At 40.1% G+C, this 23,202-nt stretch overlaps 1 non-coding gene across 1 annotated transcript; it reads left to right on the top strand.

The window, feature by feature from the left end:
- Positions 1–8,669: 8,669 nt before the first annotated feature.
- LOC116873110 lies at positions 8,670–8,772 on the top strand. Its single transcript, XR_004383745.1, has one exon. It is a non-coding gene; the product is annotated as a U6 spliceosomal RNA (small nuclear RNA).
- Positions 8,773–23,202: the final 14,430 nt, after the last annotated feature.

Genomic DNA, 23,202 nt, shown 5'->3' with positions numbered 1-23,202 from the left:
TGAGTTGCTAGATATGAACGATTCTCTAAATATTTGGTAGAATTCACTTGGGAAGCCGTCTGGTTTTGGACTTTTGTTTAGGAGTTTTTTGATTGCTGATTGAATTTCCTTACTGGTAATTGGTCTGTTCAGATTTTCTTTTTCCTCCTGTTTCAGTCTTGGAAGAGAGTATGTTTCTAGGAATTTAGCGGTTTCCAGGTTGTCCAGTTTGTTGGCACGTAATTTTTTGTAGTAGTTTCTTAGAATCCTTTGTATTTCTGTAGTGCGGTTGTAACTTCTTTAATTTCTGATTTTATCTTATTTTTTAAAAAAGATTTTTTATTTTAATTTTTTAATTAAGATTTTAATTTAATTTAAAAAAGGGGGAGCCAGATGTGGGACTCAATCCCAGAACTCTGGGATAGTGACCTGAGCCACCCAAGTACCTCTACACATGAATTCTTAATCAAGAGTGGATGTTGAATTCTGTAAAGTGGTTTTTAGTTTCCTGCCTTGGGGTGGACAGAGGAGCGTCTGAGTGTCTTTTTATGGGTTGTTTCTTAAGTAACTTTTATTTAAAATAATCAGTATGCTAAAGTGGCACATTTTGGTGCCAACCGCTCTTGACCCCTACATTTTCCTCTTAGAACTGTTTTTGTTGTGTCCCAAAGATTTTGAAACGTGTTTCCATTTTCATTCATATGGAAGTATTTTTTTATTTCCTCCCTGATTTCTTCGTTGGCATCCTATATTGTTCAGTGACACATTGTTTAACCTCCATGAAAAGATGCTTGAGAAGATTTCAATCTTGAGGGGTGCCTGGGTGGCCCAGTTGTTAAGCGTCTGCCTTCCGCTCAGGTCATGATCCCAGAGTTCTGGGATCGAGCCCCGCATCGGGCTCCCTGCTCGAAGGGAAGCCTGCTTCTCTCTTCCCCATTTCCCCTGCTTGTGTTCCCTCTCTTGCTGTGTCTCTCTCTCTGAAATAAATAAATAAAAATCCTTAAAAAAAAAAATTCAATCTTGAACTTACTGAGACTTGTTTTATGGCCCCAGGTGATTTATTCTGGAGATGGTTCTCTGTGTACTTGAAGGTGTATTTGCTTCCTTTAGATGAACTGTTCTGTGTATATCTGTTAAGTCCCTCTAGTCTCATGTGTTATTCGAAGCCACTGTTTCTTTATTGGTTTTCTGTCGGAATGATCTATCCACTCCGAATAATGTAAGCGGAGTGTTCCCTTCTCTTCTTGTGTTACTGCCATTTTCTCCCTTTATGTCTATTAACATTTGCTTTATATATTTCAGTGCTGCTATGTTGGCTACATAGGTATTGAAAATCATGACATTCTTTTGTTGGATTGATCCCTTTATCGTTGTGTAATGCTCTTTTTTAATGGAAGTACAGTTGATACAGTATCATATTAGTTTCAACCATATAGCATGGTGGTTCAGCACCTCCATATGTTATGCTGTGCGTGCCCACCACAAGTGTGGCTACCGTCTGTCACCATACAACGCTATCACCAGACCGCTGACTTTATTCCCTATGCTGTACCCTTTATCCCCTCAACTTTATCATCGCATAAGAATATTGAATACAGAAGATTGGGAGATACAGGCTCCCATTATCTCATAATCTTCTGTACCCATTTTGCTCATCCCCCCATACCTCCTCCTCTCTGGCCACCATCAATTTGTTCTCTGTATTTATGAGTCTGGTTCTTCTTTTTGTTTACTCCTTTGTTTTGTGTTTTAAATTCCACATTATAACTGAAATCATACAGCATTTGTCTTTCTTTATCTGACTTTACTTAGCATCAACTTTGACATTTTAATTTTTATGTGCTATGGTGTGGACCTCCTTAGATTCATCTTGTTTGGAATTCTTTGTGCTTCCTGATATTGGATGTCTGTTTCCTTCTAAGGGTTAGGGAAGTTTTCAGTGATTATTTCTTCCAGTAAGTTTTCTGCCCCTTTCACTCCCTCTTGTCCTACTGGGACTTCTATAATGCGAGGTTCATCTGCTTATTGGTGTCCAGCAGATCCCTCCACCTAGTCTCATTTTTTAAAATTCTTTTTTCTTCTTGCTCTTCACCTTGGGTGCTTTCCAGACTGTGTTCCAGAATGATGGTCCGTTCTTCTGCATCTGCAGAATCTAGTGATTTCCTTTAGTGTATTTTTCATTTTAGTTACTATATTCTTCAACTCTGATTGGTCCTTTCTTACATTTTCTTTTTTGAAGTTCTCACTGAGAACTCCTTTCTCCAGTCCGATGAATATCGTAATGATCACACTTCAAACTCTTGACTAGGGGTGCCTGGGTTGCTCAGTTGGCTACACTTCTGTCTTTGGCTCAGGTCATGTTCCTAGGGTCCTGGGATGGAGCCCCATGTCAGGCTCTCTGCTCAGCGGGGAGTCTGCTTCTCCCTCTGCCTTGGCTACTCCCCTTGCTTGTGTTCTAGCTCTCTGTCAAATAAATAAAATAAAATAAAATAAGACTTCGTTAGGCATATGGCTTATTTCTGTTCCATTTAGTTGTTTTTCTGAGGTTTTTGTCTTGTTCTTTATTTTGGAGCATATCCCTCTATCTCCCCATTTTGCTTGACTTTCTGTATTTGTTTCTATGAGTTAGGTGGAATTGCTCCTTCTCCTAAACTTGTTATTTATTTATTTATTTTTGAAAGATTTTATTTATCTTTTGAGAGAGAGCGTGTGTGCATATAAGTAGGAGAGAGGGGGCAAAGAGGGAGGGAGAAGCAGGTTCTTTGCTGAGCAGGGAGCCCGACATGGGGCTAGAACCCAGAACCCTGGGATCGTGACCTAAGCTGAAGGCAGAGGCTTAACCAGCTGAGCCACCCAGGTGCCCCTACTTCTCCTAAACTTGAATGGTCTTGTGTATGGTCCTTCCCTGTGTAGACTGTGCCTGGTGGCTTTGGCTGGCTGGAGCTGTGGATCACAGTGTACTCCCTGTGGCAGCTGGGGCTGCCCTGATGGGATGGCAGAGCTGAAGTGGGTTGTGGACTGGGGTGGTCCTAAGGCTCTCCATGCGCAGGATGCCCTGGTCAAACTCCTGAAGTTTGTGCAAGCCAGCGGGACCTAGGGCTCTCTGCATGGAGGGAGCCCCGGGGGAACAGCTGAAGTGGGTGCAAACTATGTAATGCAATTTTTGGGGTCTCTTGTTACAATCTTTGTTTTTAAGTCTACTTGGTCTGATGAGAGCTCTGCTACTGAAGTTTTTCTTCATTTCTATGTGCATGGAATATCTTCCTGTCTCTTCACTTTGAGTCTCTATGAGTATTTAGGTCTGAAGAGTAGGTCTTGCAGATAGCATATAGGTGGGTCTCGTTTTTTTATTCCTTTAGTCACTACTACCTCTGATTGGAATATTTGGTCCATTCACATTTAAAGTAGTAATGATTGGTATACACATACGTATTGCCATTCTGTTAATTGTTTTCTGGTAGTTTTGTAGTTCTTCTCTGTTCCCTTCTTGTTCTCTTCCCTGGTGATTTGATGTCTTTCTTCTTTTTTAAGTAAGCTCTGTGCTCAATGTGGGGCTTGAACTCACAACCCCAGGACTGAGAGTTGCATGCTCTGTCGACTGAGCCAGCCAGGTGCTCCTGATGTCTTTCTTCTTGAGTGTTTTACTTGGATTCCTTTGTCCTTGTTTTTTGATTTGTGGTTACTATTGTCATAAAAAACAGACTAGGTATATCGTAGTCTATTTTATTTTTATTTTTTTAAATTTTATTTATTTATTTGACAGAGACCTTAAGTAGGTGGAGAGGCAGGCAGAGAGAGAATGAGCGGAGGAAGCAGGGTCCCCACTGAGCAGAGAGCCCGATGCGGGGCTCGATCCCAGGACCCTGGGATCATGACCTGAGCCAAAGGCAGACGCTTAACAACTAAGCCACCCAGGAACCCCTGCTTTAATTATTTTGTGTCTTGGTGTGGACCTCTTTGGATTTATCTTTGGGGCTCCCTGTGATTTCTCTATCTCAATGTCTGTTTCCTTCCCCAGGTTAAAAAAACTTTTCAGCCATTATTTCTTTAAGTACATTTTCTGCCCCTTTGTTCTCTCTTCTCCTTCTGGGAGCCCCAAAATGCAAATGTTAGTATGTTTGATATTGTCCCAGAGGTCCTTTAACCTTCCCTCCTTTAAAATGTTTTTCTTTCTCTTTGCTATTCAGTTTAGATGATTTCCACTACTACCTCCCATACCCCCGAACTGTTCTGGACCCTCTAATCTGCTGTTGATATCCTTTAGCGTATTTTTCATTTCAATTACTGTATTCTTCAGCTTTTGTTCTTAAAAAATTTTTTTGGGGGGGCACCTCAGTGGCTCAGTCAGTCAAGTGTCTGACTCTTGATCTCAGCTCAGGTCTCAATCTCAGGGTTGTGAGTTCAAGCCCCATGTTGACCTCCACACTGGGTGTGAAGCCTACTTAAAAAATTTTGGTGGAGGGGGGAGTATAGTTGTTATTCAGTGTTAAATTAGTTTTAGCTGCACAACATAATGATTTGATAATTCTATACATTATGTAATTCTTACTAAAGTAAGTGGAGTTGATTTGTCTTACTAATGGTTTTTATATTCTTTAATTTTAGACTTTTATTTATTTAAGATTTTAAAATGTTTAAGTAGTTTCTGTACCCAATGTGGGGCTTGAACTTTGAACTCTGAGATCCAGAGTTGTATGCTCTATGGACTGCACCAGCCAGGCACCCCTGTTAATTTTATTTATTTTTTTTAAAAGATTTTATTTATTTATTTGACAGAGATCACAAGTAGGCAGAGAAGCAGGCAGAGAGAGAGAGAGAGGGAAGCAGGCTCCCTGATGAGCAGAGAGCCCGATGTGGGGCTCGATCCCAAGACCCTGGGATCATGACCTGAGCTGAAGGCAAAGGTTTTAACCCACTGAGCCACCCAGGCGCCCCACCCCTGTTAATTTTAAAAATACTTTCTTTTTGTGGAACTCATTTCATTCACTTTTCTCCTAAGTTTGGTGAGTATTTTAATGATCATTACCTTGAAATTTTTATCAGGTATATTGCTTATCACCATTTTGAATAGTTCTTTTTCTGGGTCTGTCTTATGCTTTCATTGGGAACACATTCCACTGTCTATCTATTTTGTATGGCTCTGTGTTACTTTCTATTCTACGTTTTATTCAGGTAGCTCTGTCATCTGGTCTTGAAGATAGTGACCTTATGTAGAAAGCCTGCTGTGGGGTCCACATCACAAACCCTCGGGTCACTTGAACAGGCACTGCAGGGCTGTCCTCTCTGGGTGGTGCATACACCCTCCTTTTGAGACCGGGCTGTGTCTGCTGTGAGTGTACTGGGGAGTGGGGTTGGCCCGGGTGCAGCTGTCCAAGACGCCCATTCATGACTGTTGTAGGCATTAGGTGGCAGGCCTGTCCCCAGGGAAGGAGTCACATTGGAGGGTTGCCAGTCTAGCTGAGGCTTCCCACCATGTATGCCAGAGTGTGGACTGCTTTTGAGGGGGTGCCTTCGTGGGTGGGTGCATTGGGTGGGGCAAGGAACACCAGGGCAGAGCAAGGGTGCTAGAAAGGTAGATGGAAAGTGTTAGAACTGGCATACACCAGTGTCAAGCCAGCTTGGCTAAAGGTGGGCAAGAAAGATGACCCCTGACGGCCCCTCCACTTCCAGAGATAGTTCCTATAGATTCCTGCCCCTCCATCACATGCCCCAAATTAGTCAATACATTTCCTACATGGATGGCCCAGGCGCTTTGGGAACTGCTGCCGCTGCGCTGTGTGCTGTCCCTTTAAGAGCGTGGGTCCGGTTTCCTATAGCTTTTCAGCTCTCCCAGACATAAGCTCTGCTGATTTTTCAAAGCTAGATGTTGCCGGGGGCTTTATGTCCCCCATGTGGGTCCTCACAGTGGGAGATGGGCTTGAATCCCTCTCTCCTTGGGGAGGACCTCCAGGCCTATGATACCCTTCCTGCTTTTGGGTTGCCCTGTGGGCTTTTGGTTCTCAACCAAAATGTGTCTCTTCCTTCCTGCCTTGCTCAATATGGCTTTTCTTTGTATTTTTAGTGGTGCCAAAGTTGTTTTGCTACTTTTCAGACTGATCTCTGAGACCATTCTCTGTATATAGTCGGAGCCCAGGCCTGTCCACGGGAGGAAGTAGGTCTTCCTCCTCCGATACTCACTCTTCACTCTTTTCTCTGATTTATTGCTGTCTTGCAGTTTTCAGAGTAGAGCTATTTTAGCTCTGTAGTTAAATTTATCCCTGAGTACTTTAATCTTTTTGATGCTATTATAAATGGCATCATTTACTTTTTTGAGTAACTTGTTGTTAGTGCACAGAAATGTTACCGATTTTTGTGTATTAATTTTGTATCCTTCAACTTTATTCATTCGTTAGATCTAACAGATTTTTGATAGAGTCTTTAGGATTTTCTATATATAAATTTTTAAAAACCTGCAAATGGATGCTTTGACTTCATCCTTTCCAACTGTGATGTCTTTAATTTCTTTTTCTTGCCTGATTGCTCTGGGCAGGACTTCCAATACGAGGTCAGTTAGGAGTGGTGAGAGTGGATGCCTTTTATTGTTTTCTCGGTCTTAGAGGAATAGCTTCCAACCTTTCATTATTGAGTATGATGGTAGCTCTAAACTTTTCATACATGGCCTTTATTATGTTGGGGTACATTCCTTCTGTACTTGATTTAAGAATTTTTGTCATGAAAGTTTGTAGAATTTTGTCATATGCATTTTCAGTGTCTGTTTAAATGATCATATGTTTTTTTCCCTTTCATTCTATTAATGTGATCTATAATATTGATTTCTGTGTATGTTGAATATCCTTGTATTCCAAAGTAAATCCCACTTGATCATGGTGAATGAACCCTTTAATATACTCCTGAATTCAGTTTGCTAGTATTTTCTTGAGAATTTTCATCTCTCTTAAATAAAGATTTTATGTATTTATTTGAGAGAGAGATCAAAAGCAGGAGGAGGAACAGAGGAAGAAGAAGGCTCCCCGCTGAGCAGGGAGCCGGATGCAGGGCTCAACTCCAGGACCCTGGGATCATGACTTGAGCCAAAGGCAGCCACTTAATGTCTGAGCGACCCAGGCACCCCTTCATATCTCTTTTCTTCAGGGATATTGACCTGTAGTTTACTTTTCTGGTAGTGTGCTTTCATGGCTTTGGTGTCAGAGTGATGCTGATCTTAAAAAAAAAAAAAAAGTTTGGAAGTGTTCCCTTCTTTCTAATTTTTTTTTTTTTTGGAAGAATTGGAGGAGTATTGGCATTATTCCTCTAAATGATTGGTAAAATTCACTAGTGAATCCATCTGGTTCTGGGTACTTCTTTGGAAGATTTTTAAAAAATTTATTTTATTGTTATTATTTTTTAAACTATTTCATTAACATATAATGTATTATTTGCCCAGGGATACAGATCTGTGGATCATCAGGCTTACACATTTCACAGCACTGACCATAGCACATACCCTCCCCAGTGTTTATAACCCTAAAATTTATTTTTTTCATTTAAATTCAATTAGCCAAAAATCTTTGGGAGATTTTTGATTAATGGTTGACTCTCCTTACTAGTGTTTTGTCTGTTTAGCTTTTCTATTTCTTCTGGACTCCTTTTTGGTATCTTATATATTCTTAGGGATTTCTCCATTTCTTGCAGATTTTCCATTTTGGTATATAGTTGTTTATAGTAGTTTATTATAATTTATACTCCTGTATTAACAATTATGAGGTCTCCTTTTTCTTTTATGATTTTGTTTTGTTCATTGTGGTTTCCTTTTTTCCTTGGTTAGTCTAGCTAAAAGTGTAATTTTATCACTTCAAAGGACCAACTTATAGTTGTTAATTTTTTCTATTTTCCTATTCTGTGCTTGACTTATTTCTGCTCTAACCTGTATTTCTTCTTTCCTTCTTCATCTGTGGGGTTAGTTCTTTTTCTAAGTCCTTAAGGTGTAAAGTTAGATGGTTTGAGATCTTTGTTTCTTAATGCTGGTGTTTATGGCTATAAAGGTCTCTTTCTGAACTGCTCTTAAAAATTTTTAGTTGGCATAGTTTCAGACACACAACATAGGGATTCAACAGTTGCATATATTAAACAGTGCTTACCACCATAGGTGTAGTTATCACATATCACCATGTAAAAGTATTTCAATTACAATATTAGTGACAATATTATGCTGTAATTTTCATCTCTGTGTCTTACTTTATAACATGAAGTTTGTACCCTTTACCTATTGGATCCATCCCCCACGTTCTTGCCTCTAAGTTATCGCCTGTTTTTTGTTTTTGTTTTTGTCTTGTTTTGTTTTTTGGTATTTGTCCAGTGTTTTTTTTTTTTTTGCTTGTTTTGTTTTAGATTCCACATACAGGAGAATCATAAGATGTTTTCCTCTGGCTTATTTCACTTAGCGTAATACCCACTAGATCCGTCCATATTGTCGCAAATGGCAACTTTCATTGTTTTTTTGTGGTTGAATAATGTGTCATTGTATTATTACCACATTTTCTGTGTGTATTCATCTTTTTTTTTTTTTTAAAGTAAGCTCTTTGCCCAAATTAGGGCTTGAACTGACAATCCCAAGACAGAGTTGCATGCTCTACTGACTGAGCCAGCCAGGGACCCCTGCATTCATTCATTGATGACCCTTAGGTTACTTCCGTATCTTAGTATTTAAAATACTGCTCTGGCAGCACATATACCACAACTGGAATGATACAGAGAAGATGAGCATAGACCCTGCGCAGGGGTGACATCCACATTTGTGAAGCATTCCATAATTTTTATATATACGATGGAATATTACTCAACCATTAGAAAAAGAAATCTTACATTGGCAATGAAGTGGATGGAACTATACTAACCAAAATAAGTCAGAAAAAAGCAATTACCATATGATTTCACTTATATGTGGAAATTAAGAAACAAAACAGGATCATAGGGGAAGGGATGGGAAACTAAGATAATATCAGAGAGGGAGACAAACCATAAGAGACTCTTAACTATAGGAAACACTGAGGGTTGCTGGAGGGGAGGGGGGGGATGGGGTAACTGGGTGATGGGCACTAAGGAGGGCACGTAATGTAATGAGCACTGGGTGTTGTGTGCAGTTGATGAATCACTGAACTCTCCCTCTGAAACTAGTGATATGCTGCATGTTGAGTAATTGAATTTTAATAAATTTAAAGAAATTGGGATTATTAGTGCAAGAAAATATTAGTGTAAGAAAGTGTATTAAAATATTAGTGTAAGAAAATATTAGTGTAAGAAAAGTGAGGTGTGACCAGGGCAAAATGTAAATGGAAAACGGGAGCACCTTTTCCCTCCAGCATTCAGAAGGCAAGCAATTCTTTCCATGCAGCTGATTTATCAGCATATATTAGGGTTCTCCAGAGAAAGAGAAGCAATAGGATGGATATTTGTATATCTAGGTAGGATGGATATCCATATCCATATCCAATCCATATCCAATTTTATAAACTCATAAAATTGAGTTTATAAATTTATAGATCAGGATATATGGATTGGGACTTGTCCGCCTCCCTATCAGCGTGAAAAGACTTGGCTCACACAGTAATAGAGGGTAGTAAGTCTCAAGACGTGCGGTAGGCAAACTGGAAACCAGGAGAGTTGATCGTGTAGTTATCATCCAAAAACCAGCTGGCTTGAGACCTAAGAAGAGCTGTTTCAGTTCAAGTCCAAAGGCCAAAAAAATTCAAATACAAGTCAGGCAGGAGAAGTTTCCTCTTCCTTGGGGTGGGGTGGTAGATCAGCCTTATCTTCCTGTTTGGGCTTTCAGCTGACTGGATGAGATCCACCAACATCATGAAGGGCAATCTGCTTTCCTCAGAAGCCATTTTCAATGTCTATCATCTAACCAGTTGTGTATATTTTTAAAGAAAAAAAATTTTTTTTTTTTTTAAAGATTCTACCCATCTACCTGACACACAGAGATCACAAGTAGGCAGAGATGCAGGCAGAGAGAGAGGAGGAAGCAGGCTCCCCGCCGAGCAGAGAGCCCGATTCGGGGCTCGATCCCATGGGATCATGAACTTAGCCAAAGGCTTTAACCCACTGAGCCACCCAGGCGCCCCAAAGAAAATTTTTAAAAAAGATTTTTATTTATTTATCTGACAGGGAGAGGCACAGTGAGAGAGGGAACACAAGAAGGGGCAGTGGGAGAGGGAGAAACAGACTCCCCACTGAGCAGGGAGCCTAATGTGGGGCTCGATCCCAGGACCCTGAGATCATGACCTGAGCCAAAGGCAGAGGCTTTAACCCACTGAGCTGCTCAGGCGCCCCCTGTTGTGTATCTTTTAAAGACTTGATACAAGGGTACACACATCCCTCCCTCAAAATCTCTTTCAAAGCAGAAAAACAAAGGAGAGGAATGAAAGGAAAATATAAAAAAATATTGCTTCAATAAGCATAGGGATGTGTATATCTTTTCAAATTAGCGTTTTTGTTTTATATGGGTACATACCCATTAGTGGAATTGCTGGATCATAGTTTTTTTCTTTCTTCCTTCCTCCCTCCCTCTCTCTCCTTTTCTTCTCCTTTCCCTTCCTTCCTTCCTTCCTTCCCTCCTTCCCTCCTTCCCTTCCTTCTTTCTTTGATTTTATTTATTTATTTGAGAGAGAACATGAGCTGGCGGGGGAGGGCAGAAGGAGAGGGAGAAGCAGGCTTCCTTCTGAGCAGAGAGTCATATGAAGGGCTTGATCCCAGGACCTCAGGATCATGCATGAACTGAGCCAGAGGCAGACTCTACCAGCTGAGGCACCCAGGCACCCTTCATGTTTCTATGTTTAAATTTTTGAGGAAACTTTATGCTGTTTTGTTTAGTGGCTGCCCCAGTTTGCATTCCCACCAACAACGTAAGAAGGCTCCCATTTCCTTACATTGCCACCAACACTTACTGCTTGTTTTCTCTCACACTAGCCATCCTCACAGGTGTGTGGCGATAGCTCCCTGTTCTTTTTGATTTGCATTTCCCTAATGATTAGTGACACTGAGCATCTTTTTGTGTATCTGTTGGCCATCAGTGTGTCTTCTTTGGACAAATGTCTGTTCAGATCCTTTGCCCATTAAAAAAATCTCATTTTTATATTGATGTGTTGTAATAGTTTTGATAATCCCTTATTGGATATTTTATTTGTAAATATCTTCTCCCACTCAGTAGGTTGCCTTTTTGTTATGTTTTCTTCTTTCCTGTGCAAAGTTTTTTAGCTTGATGTAATTCCAATTGTTTACTGTTGCTTTTGTTTCAGTTGCCTGAGAAGACAATGGAAAAATGTTGCTAAGGCTTAGGTATAAAAGATTACTGCCTGTTTTCTTTTTTTTTTTTTTTAAGATTTTATTTTTATTTATTTGACAGACAGAGATCACAAGTAGGCAGAGAGGCAGGCAGAGAGAGAGAGGTGGAAGCAGGCTCCCTGCTGAGCAGAGAGCCTGATGCGGGGCTCGATTCCAGGACCCTGGGATCATGACCTGAGCTGAAGGCAGAGGCTTTAACCCACTGAGCCACCCAGGCCCCCCTGCCTGTTTTCTTTTAGGAATGTTCTGACTTCAGGTGTTAACATTTAGGTCTTCAGTTCATCCTGAGTTGGTGTGTATGGGATAAGAAAGCGGTCAAGGTTCATTGTTTTGCATGTAGCTATCCGGTTTTCCAAGCATTGATTTAAGAGACTGTCTTTTCTCCATTGTGTACACTTGCCTCCTTTGTCATAGATGAATAGACCATATAAGCATGGGTTATTTCTGGCCCCTTACCCTGCTCATTAATCTATGTGTCTTTTTCTGTGTGGCTGTACCATACTATTTTGATTACTATAGCATTGTAGTGTATCTTGAAATCTGGGATTATGATACCTTCAGCTTTGTTCTACTTGCTCAGGGTTATTTTGGGTACTCAGGGTCTTTGGGGGATTAGAATTATTCATTCTGGTCCCGTGAAAAATGCCATTTGTATTTTAATAGGGATTGCATTGAATCTGCAGACTGCTTGGGGTAATACGTACATTTAAACAATATTCTTCTACTACAGGAGAATGATGTATATTTTCACTTGTTTGTGTCATCTTCAATTTCCTTCATCAATGTACTGGAAGGAGAAGAAAAAGAAAAGGGGCAGAAAACTCAAGGGTTAAGAGCTGAAAATTTCCCCAGTGTGGGGCAGGAAACAAATACCCAGGTCCAGGAAGTACAGAAAGCCCTAAACATGATGAAATCAAATTACACACCCTGACACATAAGAATTAAAATGTTAAAGGATAAAGCCATTCCACGTCTTTTGGAGAATTTAAGTTACTTACATGTAAAGTAATTATTGATTACATGTAAAGTGATAAAGTAATTATACATGTAAAGTGATGATTGATAAGGACTCTGTTACCATTTTGTTATTTTCTGGCTGTTGTATAGATTCATTCTTCCTATTTCTTAACCTGCTGTCTTTTTTTTTTTTTTTTTTTTTTAAGATTTTATTTCTTGGGGCACCTGGGTGGCTCAGTCAGTTAAGTGTCTGCCTTTGGCTCGGTTCATGATCCTGGGGTCCTGGGATCGAGTCCTGCATGGGGCTTCGTGCTCAGCGGGAAGCCTGCTTCTCCCTCTCCCACTCCCCCTGCTTGTGTTCCCTCTCTCCCTGTCTCTCTCTCTCCGTCAAATAAATAAAACCTTTAAGATTTTATTTACTTAGTAGAGAGCAAGGGAGGGGATGAGTGGGGGAGGGGCAGAAGAGAGGGAGATGCAGACTCCCCTCTAACCAGAAGTCTGATGTGAGGCTCATTCTCAGGACCCCAGGATCATGACCCGAGATGAAGGCAGATGCTTAACTGACTGAGCCACCAACCTGTTTTTTGTTTTGTTTTTTTTTTTTTTTTTGGTAAGATTTTATTATCTTTTAAAATCTGTTTCCTTTGGCTTTTTATCATGTTTTTATGTTAAGTATTAGAGGCTTTTCCCTTATGGTTACAGTGAAGCTTACCTAGAACATCTTAAAACTATTTTAAACTGGTAACAGCTACAATAGAATTCTTAAACTTTTCATTTTAACCACTTCTCCCCTGTTTTTGGGCAAGGCCACTACCCGAGCTCTAAGCGGGGTGCCAGCAGCTGAGAACTGTTGGGTAGGACTGCTAGCTTTGTTCCTTTCCCAAGCAAGGCTGTGGGATGGACCCTGCAGTCGCTTGGGTTCTCTGGTCACGTTTACTAGTTGTTGGGACTAGTTATGATAGTCAGTAGCAGGTGGGGCTATGAATTAGCTTCCCTTTCCCATCAGGGCAGCAGGAAGGGGCTCATGGTCTGTGCGGTTCGTTGGCTGGAGACCCGAGTTAGGCGAGACTCTGCACTGAATTCCAGAGCCGTACAAGGGCACGGGTTTGTCCTGCAGACAGGGAAAGCCATCGGCTGGGTTGTCTGTTCAGGAGTCACTGTGAGCAGGTTGTTGAGTGGGCTACACAGCTTCCCAGTGCTCCGGTCAGGATCTCTGATCAGGCGAGTCCAAGGCTGTATTCTGCAGGGGGCAGGGTTATGAATTAGTTTCCCTTTCTAAGAAAAGTGGGACAAAGAGCTTCAAGGTGATAAGGCTCTTGGTTTGTGGTTTTGACTAAGCTGACCTGGGCCCCAGGTTCTGTGGCTGCGTAGAATGATCGGTTTAGTCTGGCGACTGTCATTTCTGCCTGACACATCCCATGCTTCAGCCTTCCTGTTCTATGCAGCTTTCGGGCTTTCTTGCCAGCCATTTCGGTCCGGTGGGTCTGGGAGCTACACTGAGCAATGGACCAGGCCTTGACTCGGCTTTCCTGAATGGTCAGGGACAGACCAGTCTCGAGGCCTGACAAAGTTCCACGTCAGGCGGACTTGCCTCCTGCTGAGTCCTTTCAAGGACCAGCATCACCACCTTGGTTCTGCAGATGAGCCAAACTCCTGTTGGGACTGTTGGAGGGCCACAGGTAGGGGTTCAGTCTGCCATGGTCCAGCTGCTGGCTGTTGCAAGCTTCTACCTCTTTCTCCATCACAATCAGTTCGCCAGTGGTCAAGCTCTGCACATACCCCTGCAAATTTTTGTGGAGTGATACTGGAGTTGGGGCTCTGAAGAAGTGACCCATAATTCTGGGGGACTTGTAAGTTAACCCTGGGCTTTCTTTCCCCACTGGATGGACTGTAGGCTTAGCGGAACTCTCATGGGGTGCTGCCGCACTGGCGTGCGGGCGGGGCGGTACGGTCGGCATGCAGCCCCCTACCCCTCTACTGTGGTCTTTCTAGGTCTCTGAGGTGTTCAGCTTGACGTCTCAGGGGTGTCTTGTTTATGAATAGTTGTGAGTTCTTGTGAGGGGGAGAGGAGTCAGGGATGACCTTTTCACCAGTCTTGGTGACGTGACTCTCCAACATCTTTCTAATTTCTTAATATATGCATTCATTGCTACAAAATTCTCTGCTTTTGCATCATCCCCTAGGTTTTGATATGTTGTGTTCCCATTTCCATCTGTTTTGAGATTTTTTTTTTTAAATTTTCCTTTTTATTTCTTCTTAGACTTACTGGTTATGCAAGTGTGTGTTTTTAGTTTTCACATTTATTTGTAGATTTTCCAGCTTTTCCCTTGTTGATTTTTAGTTTCATACCATTGTGGTTGGAAACGATAGTTGGTGTGATCTGGGGCTTCTTAAACTGGCTGACACCCGTTGTGTGTCCTACCATGGGATCTCTCCTGGTGACTGTTCCGTGTGCATTTGAGAAGAATCTATATTCTGCAACTTTCATCCTTGGCTTGGGCATTCCATAACTGCAGGCTTGTACCTCTTACTCTTTTACCCATGTTGCTCATCCCTCCATCCTTTCCCCTCTAACAACCACCAGTTCTTGGTTTTTATGGTCTACTTCTTTTTGCATGTTGGATGGTGGTTCTTTTTGCATTTTACATTTAAGTGAAATCATTTGTCTTTGTCTGAATTCACTTAGCGTAAGTGAAGTCACTTACTGACTGACTTAACTTAGCACAATACCCTATCCATCCATCCATCCATGTTGTTGTGAATAGCAAGATCTCATTTTTTTTCTTATGGCTGAGTAATATTCCTTTATACATATACATTTATATATGTATTATATATGTATAAATTTATATATGTATCATATATGTATAAATTTATATATGTATTATATATGAATAAATTTATATATAAACACACACATAAAATCTTTATATAAAATCTTTATATATAAATATATATAAAAATAAAATATATAAATAAATATAAATATAAATAAAAAATATAAAAATAAATATAAAGATTTTATATATATAAAGATTTTATTTATTTTATTTATTTGTCAGAGAGGGCACAAGCAGGGGAGCAGCACGCAGAGAAACAGGCTCCAGGCCAAGCAAGGAGCCCAGTGTGGGACTCAATCCAGGATCCTAGGATCATAACCTGAGCTGAAGGCTGGCACTTAACTCACTGAACCACCCAGGTGACCCTCCATTACATATATATTTTGATATAGAATAAAAAATATTTATTTACATCTCCTTTATCCATTTATCTCTGGACACTTAAGTTGCTTCCATATTTTGATGATTATAAATAATGCTGTAGTAAACATAGTGGTATGTATAGCTTCTCAAATTAGTGTTTTCATTCTCTTTGGGTATTCAGGAGTGGAATTACTGGGTCATATGGTATTCTATTTTTAATTTTTTGAGAAACTTTTGTAGTGTTTTCCAACAGTGAACACACCAATTTACATTCTTACAGTGCATGCAGCTTCCTTTTTCTCCAAATCCCCACCAGCACTTGTTACTTCTTGTTTTGCTTCTAACTACTCGGACAACCATGAGGTGATAGCTCATAGTGGTTTTGATCTGCATTTTCATGATTAGTGATGTTGAGCATCTTCTCATGTGTGTTGGCCGTCTGTATGCAGGTCCTTGGGAAAATGACTACTGGGAGAAATACCTATTCAGATCTTCTGCCCATTTTTTTAAAAATTTCTTTTCAGCGTAACAGTATTCATTGTTTTTGCACCACACCCAGTGCTCCATGCAATACGTGCCCTCTCTAATACCCATCACCTGGTTCCCCCAACCTCCCACCCCCCGCCCCTTCAAAACCCTCACGTAGTTTTTCAGGGTCCATACTCTCTCATGGTTCACCTCCCCTTCCAATTTCCCTCAACTCCCTTCTCCTTTCCTTCTCCCTATGTCCTCCATGTTATTTGTTATGCTCCACAAATAAGTGAAACCATATGATAATTGACTCTCTCTGCTTGACTTACTTCACTCAGCATGATCTTGTCCAGTCCCGTCCATGCTGATACAAAAGTTGGGTATTCATCCTTTCTGATGGAGGCATAATACTCCATAGTGTATATGGACCACATCTTCCTTATCCATTTGTCCATTGAAGGGCATCTTGGTTCTTTCCACAGTTTGGCGACTGTGGCCATTGCTGCTATAAACATTGGGGTACAAATGGCCCTTCTTGTCACTACATCTGTATCTTTGGGGTAAATACCCGGTAGTGCAATTGCAGGGTCATAGGGAAGCTCTATTTTTAATTTCTTGAGGAATCTCCACACTGTTCTCCAAAGTGGCTGCACCAACTTGCATTCCCACCAACAGTGTAAGAGGGTTCCCCTTTCTCCACATCCTCTCCAACACATGTTGTTTCCTGTCTTGGTAATTTTGGCCATTCTAACTGGTGTAAGGTGATATCTCAATGTGGTTTTAATTTGAATTTCCCTGATGGCTAGTGATGGTGAACATTTTTTCATGTGTCTGATAGCCATTTGTATGTCTTCCATGCTCTTGGATCAGAAGAATAAACATTGTTAAAATGTCTATACTGCCTAGAGCAATCTATACTTTTAATGCCATTCCGATCAAAATTCCACCGGTATTTTTCAAAGAGCTGGAGCAAATAATCCTAAAATTTGTATGGAATCAGAAGAGACCCTGAATTGCTAAGGAAATGTTGAAAAACAAAAATAAAACTGGCGGCATCACATTACCTGATTTCAAGCTTTACTACAAAGCTGTGATCACCAAGACAGCATGGTACTGGCATAAAAACAGACACATAGACCAGTGGGACAGAGTAGAGAGCCCAGATGTGGACCCTCAACTCTATGGTCAAATAATCTTTGACAGAACAGGAAAAAATATACAGTGGAAAAAAAGACAGTCTCTTCAATAAATGGTGCTGGGAAAACTGGACAGCTATATGTAGAAGAATGAAACTCGACCATTCTCTTACACCGTACACAAAGATAAACTCAAAATGGATAAAAGACCTCAACTTGAGACAGGAATTCATCAGAATCCTAGAGGAGAACATAGGCAGTAACCTCTTTGATATCAGCCACAGCAACTTCTTTCAAGATAAGTCTCCAAAGGCAAAGGAAACAAAAGTAAAAATGAACTTTTGGGACTTCATCGAGATCAAAAGCTTCTGCACAGCAAGGGAAACAGTCAAGAAAACAGAGAGGCAACCCATGGAATGGGAGAAGATATTTGTAAATGACAGTACAGACAAAAGGCTGATATCCAGGATCTATAAAGAACTTCTCAAACTCAACACACACAAAACAGATAATCATATCAAAAAATGGGCAGAAGATATGAACAGACACTTCTCCAATGAAGACCTACAAATGGCTATCTTCTGTCCATTTTTAAATGGATTTTTTTGTGTGTGTTGTATAAGTTCTTTTTGTATTTTGGATACTAACCCCTTATCAGATGTATCCTTTGCAAATATCTTCTCTGGTTCAGTAGGTCGCTTTTATGTTTTGAAGATGGCTTCCTTAACTATACAAAAGCTTTTTCTTTTGGTGTAGTCCCAGTAGTGTGTTTGCTTTTGCTGTCCTTGTCTAGGAGTCCTATCTAGAAAAATGTTGCTGAGGCCAATGTCTGCCCATGTTTTCATTTAGCAGTTTTATGGTTTCAGGTCTCACTTTTAGGTCTTTGATCGATTTTGAGTTTATTTTTGTGTATGGTGTAGGAAAGTGATTTAATTCTTTTTTTTTTTAATATTTTTTTATTCATTTGACAGACAGAGATCACAAGTAGGCAGAGAAGCAGGCAGAGAGAAAGGAGGGAGCAGACTCCCCTCTGAGCAGAGAGCCTGACGTGGGGCTCGATCCCAGGACCCTGGGATCATGACCTGAGCTGAAGGCAGAGGTTTTAACCCACTGAGCCACCCAGGTGCCCCTGATTTAATTCTTTTATGTGGAGCTCTCCAGTTTTCCCAGCACCACTGATAAGAGACTTTGTGTATTTTATGGGGACATAAACTTTCAGTTTTCTGAGGTAAATACCAAGAGTTGAATTTCCAGGTCACATGATAAAGGTAAGATTTTTACATCTTTATTTTAATTACCCATTGCTTATCAGAACACATGCACTCCTTAACTCCCATCACCTGTTTAATCAGCCATGCACCTCCCCTCTAGTAACCATCAGTTTGTTATCTATAGTGAAGAGTTTGTTTCTGGGTTTGTCTCTCTTCTGCATTTTGTTTTCTTTTGCTTATTTTGTTTCTTAAATTCTACACGAGTGAAATCATATGGATGGTATTATTTTTTTCTCTGACTGATTTCATGTAGTACTGTGCTCTCTAACTCCAGCCATGTCATTGCAAATAGCAAGATTTAATTCTTTTTTTTTTAATGGTTGAATGATATTTGTTTGTGTGTGTGTATGTACGTGTGTACACACATACATGCTACATCTTTATCCATTCATCAGTCACTAGACATTTGGGCTGCTTTCATACTTGGCTATTATAAACAATGCTTCTATAAACATTGGGGTGCATGTATCCCTTTGAATTGGTGTTTTTGTATTTGGATTAATACCCACTAGTGTGATTTGTGGATCATAAGGTAGTTCTATTTTTTAATTTTTTGAGGAACCTCCATACCATTTTCCAGAGTGGCTGCATCAAGTTTACATTCCCAACAGTGTGAGAGGGTTCCCCTTTCTCCACATCCTCACCAACACCCCAACACCTGCTGTTTATTGTTTATTTTAGCCATTTTGACAGGTGTGAGGTGATATCTCATAGGTTTGTTATTTTTGTTGTTGTTATTTGTTTGTTGTTGTTGTTGAGTGGGAGAGAAGGTGGGGAGAGGAACAGAGGGAGGGCGAGAATCTATGCAGGCTCCATGCAGGGCTCGATCTCAGGACCCTGAGATCATGACCTGAGCCATAATCAAGAGTCGGACACTTTACTGACTGAGCCCCTACTCATTGTAGTTTTGATTTGCATTTCCCTAAGAAGTGGTGATGAGCATCTTTTCGTGTGTCTGTTTGCCATCTGTATGCCTTCTTTGGAGAAGTGTTCGTGTCTTCTGCCCATTTTAAAAATTGGATTGTTTGTGTTTTGGGTGTTGTGTAAGTTCTTGATGTATTTTGGATACTAACCCTTTATCAAATATGTCATTTGCAAATATCTTCTCCCATTCCATAGGTTGCCTTTTAGTTTCATTGGCTGTTTCCTTTGCTGTGCAGAATGTTATTTTTTTTAATTTTTTTTTTTTTTAAGATTTTATTCATTTACTTGACAGACAGAGATCACAAGTAGGCAGAGAGGCAGGCAGAGAGAGAGGGGGAAGCAGGCTCCTTGCTGAGCAGAAAGCCCCATGCAGGACGCGATCCCAGGACCCTGGAGTTATGACCTGAGCTGAAGGCAGAGGCCTTAACCCACTGAGTGACCCAGGTGCCCCGGGATTGCTTTCTTATCTTTCTGCTGCTTCATTATAGGTGTGTAGAAACACAGCAGAATTCTGTACATTGATATTGTACAGAATATCACAGAATATCACTTTGACTTTACTAAATTCACTTATCAGTTCTAGCAGTTTTTTGGGTAGTGTCTTTAGGGTTTTCTAAATACAGTATCGTGTAACCCACAGATAGTGAAAGTTTGACTTCTTTCTTACCATTTGGAGGCCTTTTATTTCTTTCTGTTGTCTAATTGCTGTGACTAGGACTTTCAACACTATGTTGAATAAAAGTGATGGGAGTGGACTTCCTTCTTTTGTTTCTGACTTGGGAAAGGCTCTCAGTTTTTCCCCACTGAAGATGATGTTGGTGTGGGTTTTTCATATATGAATGACCTTTATTACATTGAGGTATGTTCCCTCTAAACCTACCGTGTTGAGTGTTTTTATCATGAATGGATGTTGTACTTTGTCAAATACTTTTTCTGCGTCAATTGAAAGAATCATATGGCTTTTATCCTTTCTCTTGCGATATGCCATGTCACATTGGCTGATTTGGGAATATTGAACCACCCTTACCACCCAGGAATAAATCCCATTTGATCGTGGTGAATGATTTTTTAAACGTATTATTGTATTGTTTGCTAGTATTTTAATATCTGTGTTCATCAGAGATACTGGCCTGTACTTCTCCTTTTTTTGTGTTTGTGGTGTCTTTATCTGGTTTTGGGATCAGGGTAATGCTGGCTTCATGGAATACATTTGGAAGTTTTCCTTTCTTTTCTATTTTTTGGGAATACTTTGAGAAGGTTATTAAATCTTCTTTAAATGTTTGGTAGAATTCACCTGTGAAGCCATATGGTCCTGGACTTTTGTTTCTTGGGAGTTTTAAAATTATTGATTCAATGTCATTGCTGGTAATCAGTCTGTTAAAGTTTTCTATTTCTTCCTGTTTGAATTTTGGTAGTTGATATGTTTGTAGGAATGTACCCATTTCTTCTAGGTTGTCCATTTGTTGGCATACAATTTTTTCAGTATATTCTCTTATAATTATTTGTATTTCTGTGGTGTTTATATTTCTCCTTTATTGTTTGTGATTTTTATTTGGCTCCTTTCTATTTTTTCTCGATTAGTCTGTCTAGGGGTTTATTAATTTTACAGATTTTTTTTTTTCAAAGAGCTCCTGATTTCATGGATCTGTTCTATTGGTTTTTGTTTGTTTGTTTTAGTTTCTATACATTTATACACTTCCTTCTGGTGGTTTTAGGTTTTGTTTATTGTCCTTTTCTAGCTCCTTTAGGTGTTAGGTTAGATTGTTTGAAAATTTTCTTGCTTCTTGAGGTAGGCCTATATTGCTATATACTTCCCTCTTAGAACTGCTTTTGCTGCATCAGGTTTTGAACTATTGTGTTTTTATTTTTTTTTTTTAAGATTTTATTCTTTTTTTTTTTTTTTTTTTTTTGGACAGAGAAACACAGCTAGAAAGGGAACAGAGGCAGGGGGAGTGGGAGAGGGAGAAGCCGGGGGAGTGGGAGAGGGAGAAGCCGGGGGAGTGGGAGAGGGAGAAGCAGGCTTCCCATTGAGCAGGAGGGCCTATGCAGGGGTCGATCCCAGGACCCTGGGATCATGACCTGAGCTGAAGGCAGAGGCTTAAAACTGAGCCACCCAGGCACCCCTGTTTTCATTTTCATTTGTTTCCATGTACTCTTTTAATTTCTTCTTTTATTTCCTGGTTGACCCACTCATTGTTTAGTAGCAGGTTCTTTAACCTCCATATATTTGTGGACTTTTATGATTTTTTTCTTATGGTTGACTTGTAGTTTTGTAGCATTGTGGTCCGAAAAGCCAAGATGGTATGGCTTAGATCATTTTTTTTAATGATTTATTTATTTATTTTTATTAAAACTGAGTGTAGTGGGGGTGAGGGGGAGAGGGAGAGAGTCCCAAGCAGACTCCATGGTGAGCATGGAGCCCAAGGTGGGGCTCGATTTCCTGACCCTGAGATCACAACCTGAGCCAAAACTAGGATTGGGCAGCTTAACTGACTATGTCACCTAGGCACCCTGACTTAGATCTTTTTAAATTTGTTGAGGTGTGTTTTCTGGCCTAATATGTGATCTACTCTGGAGAATGTTCAAGGTGTACTTGAGGTGTTTGAGGTGTGCTTTGCTGTTTTACAATGGACTGTTCTGAATATGGCTATTAAATCCTTCTGATCCAGTATATCATTCAAGTCTGTTGTTTCCTTGTTGATTTTCTGGTTAGATGATCTGTCCATTCATATAAGTGGGGGGTTTTAAAGTCCTCTATTTATACTGTATTATTATAATTAGTTTCTTGATGTTGGTCATTAACTGTTTCGTGTATTTAGGTGCTCCTGTGTTGGGTGCATAGATACTTACAGTTGTTATATCTTCCTGTTGGATTGTTCCCTTTATGATTATATAGTGTCCTTCTTTGTCTCTTTTTAGTTGGCTTTAAAGTCTATTTTGTCTGCTATAAGTACTGCTAATCTAGTTTTCCTTTGCCATCCTTTTGTATGATAAATGTCTCTCCATTCTCCTCACTTTCAATCTGTAGGTGTCTTTAGGTCTAAAAAGAGTCTCTTCAAGGCAGTGTATAGATGGATGGGTCTTGGTTTTTTTTGTTGTTGTTTTGTTTTTTGTTTTTGTTTTTCCTTAATTAAAAAAATATACTCTCTACACTCAGCATGGGGCTCAAACTCACAGCCCCCAGATCAAGAGTTTCACGTTATAGTGATTCAGCCACTGGGAGTTCCTGGGTCTTGTTTTTTAGTCCATTTTGTCACCCTATGTCTTGATTGGAACATTTTTTTTTCCCTATTATGTTCATTTAGCCACTGTATAGTGCATCATTAGTCTTTGATGTGGTGTTCAACAATTCATCATTGATGCATAACACCCAGTGCTCATCATAACACATGCCCTTCTTAATACCTGTCACCCTGCTACCCCTTTACCACAACTCCCTCCCCTCTGAAATGCTCAGTTTGTTTCCCAGGGTCCATAGTCTCTCATGATTCATCTCCCTCTCTGATTCCTCCCCCTTCTGATTGGAGCATCAGTCCCTTTCTAGTCAAAGTAATTATTGGTAAATGTGTATTTATTCCATTTTATTGTTTTACAGTTGTTATGGAAGATTAACTCTCATCCTTTATTTTCTCTTTTTCATGGTTTGCTGGTCTTCTTAAGTGACATATTTGGATTTCTTTGCCTTTGTTCCTTGTGATTATCATTAAATTTGTATATAACATCTTCTACATTCAGTAGTCTGTATTAAGTTGATGGTCGCTTAAGTTTGAGCCCATTCTTTATTCCTCTCCTCCCGACATTTTAGGTAAATGGTATCCTATTTTAGAACCTTTTATTTTTTGAGTTCCTTGACTGGTTTTTTTTTCCAGAAATACTCACTTCTATTGCTTTTGTGTTTCTTCTCTTCATACTATCAATTTGGCCTTTCCACTCAAGGAA

The sequence above is a fragment of the Lontra canadensis genome, unplaced genomic scaffold (genome assembly GCF_010015895.1).
Source record: "Lontra canadensis isolate GAN:19392208 unplaced genomic scaffold, GSC_riverotter_1.0 scaffold31, whole genome shotgun sequence".
Classification (NCBI taxonomy): domain Eukaryota; kingdom Metazoa; phylum Chordata; class Mammalia; order Carnivora; family Mustelidae; genus Lontra; species Lontra canadensis.
The sequence above is the reverse complement of the archived record's forward strand: the minus strand, read 5'-3'. Positions and strand labels throughout refer to the sequence as shown.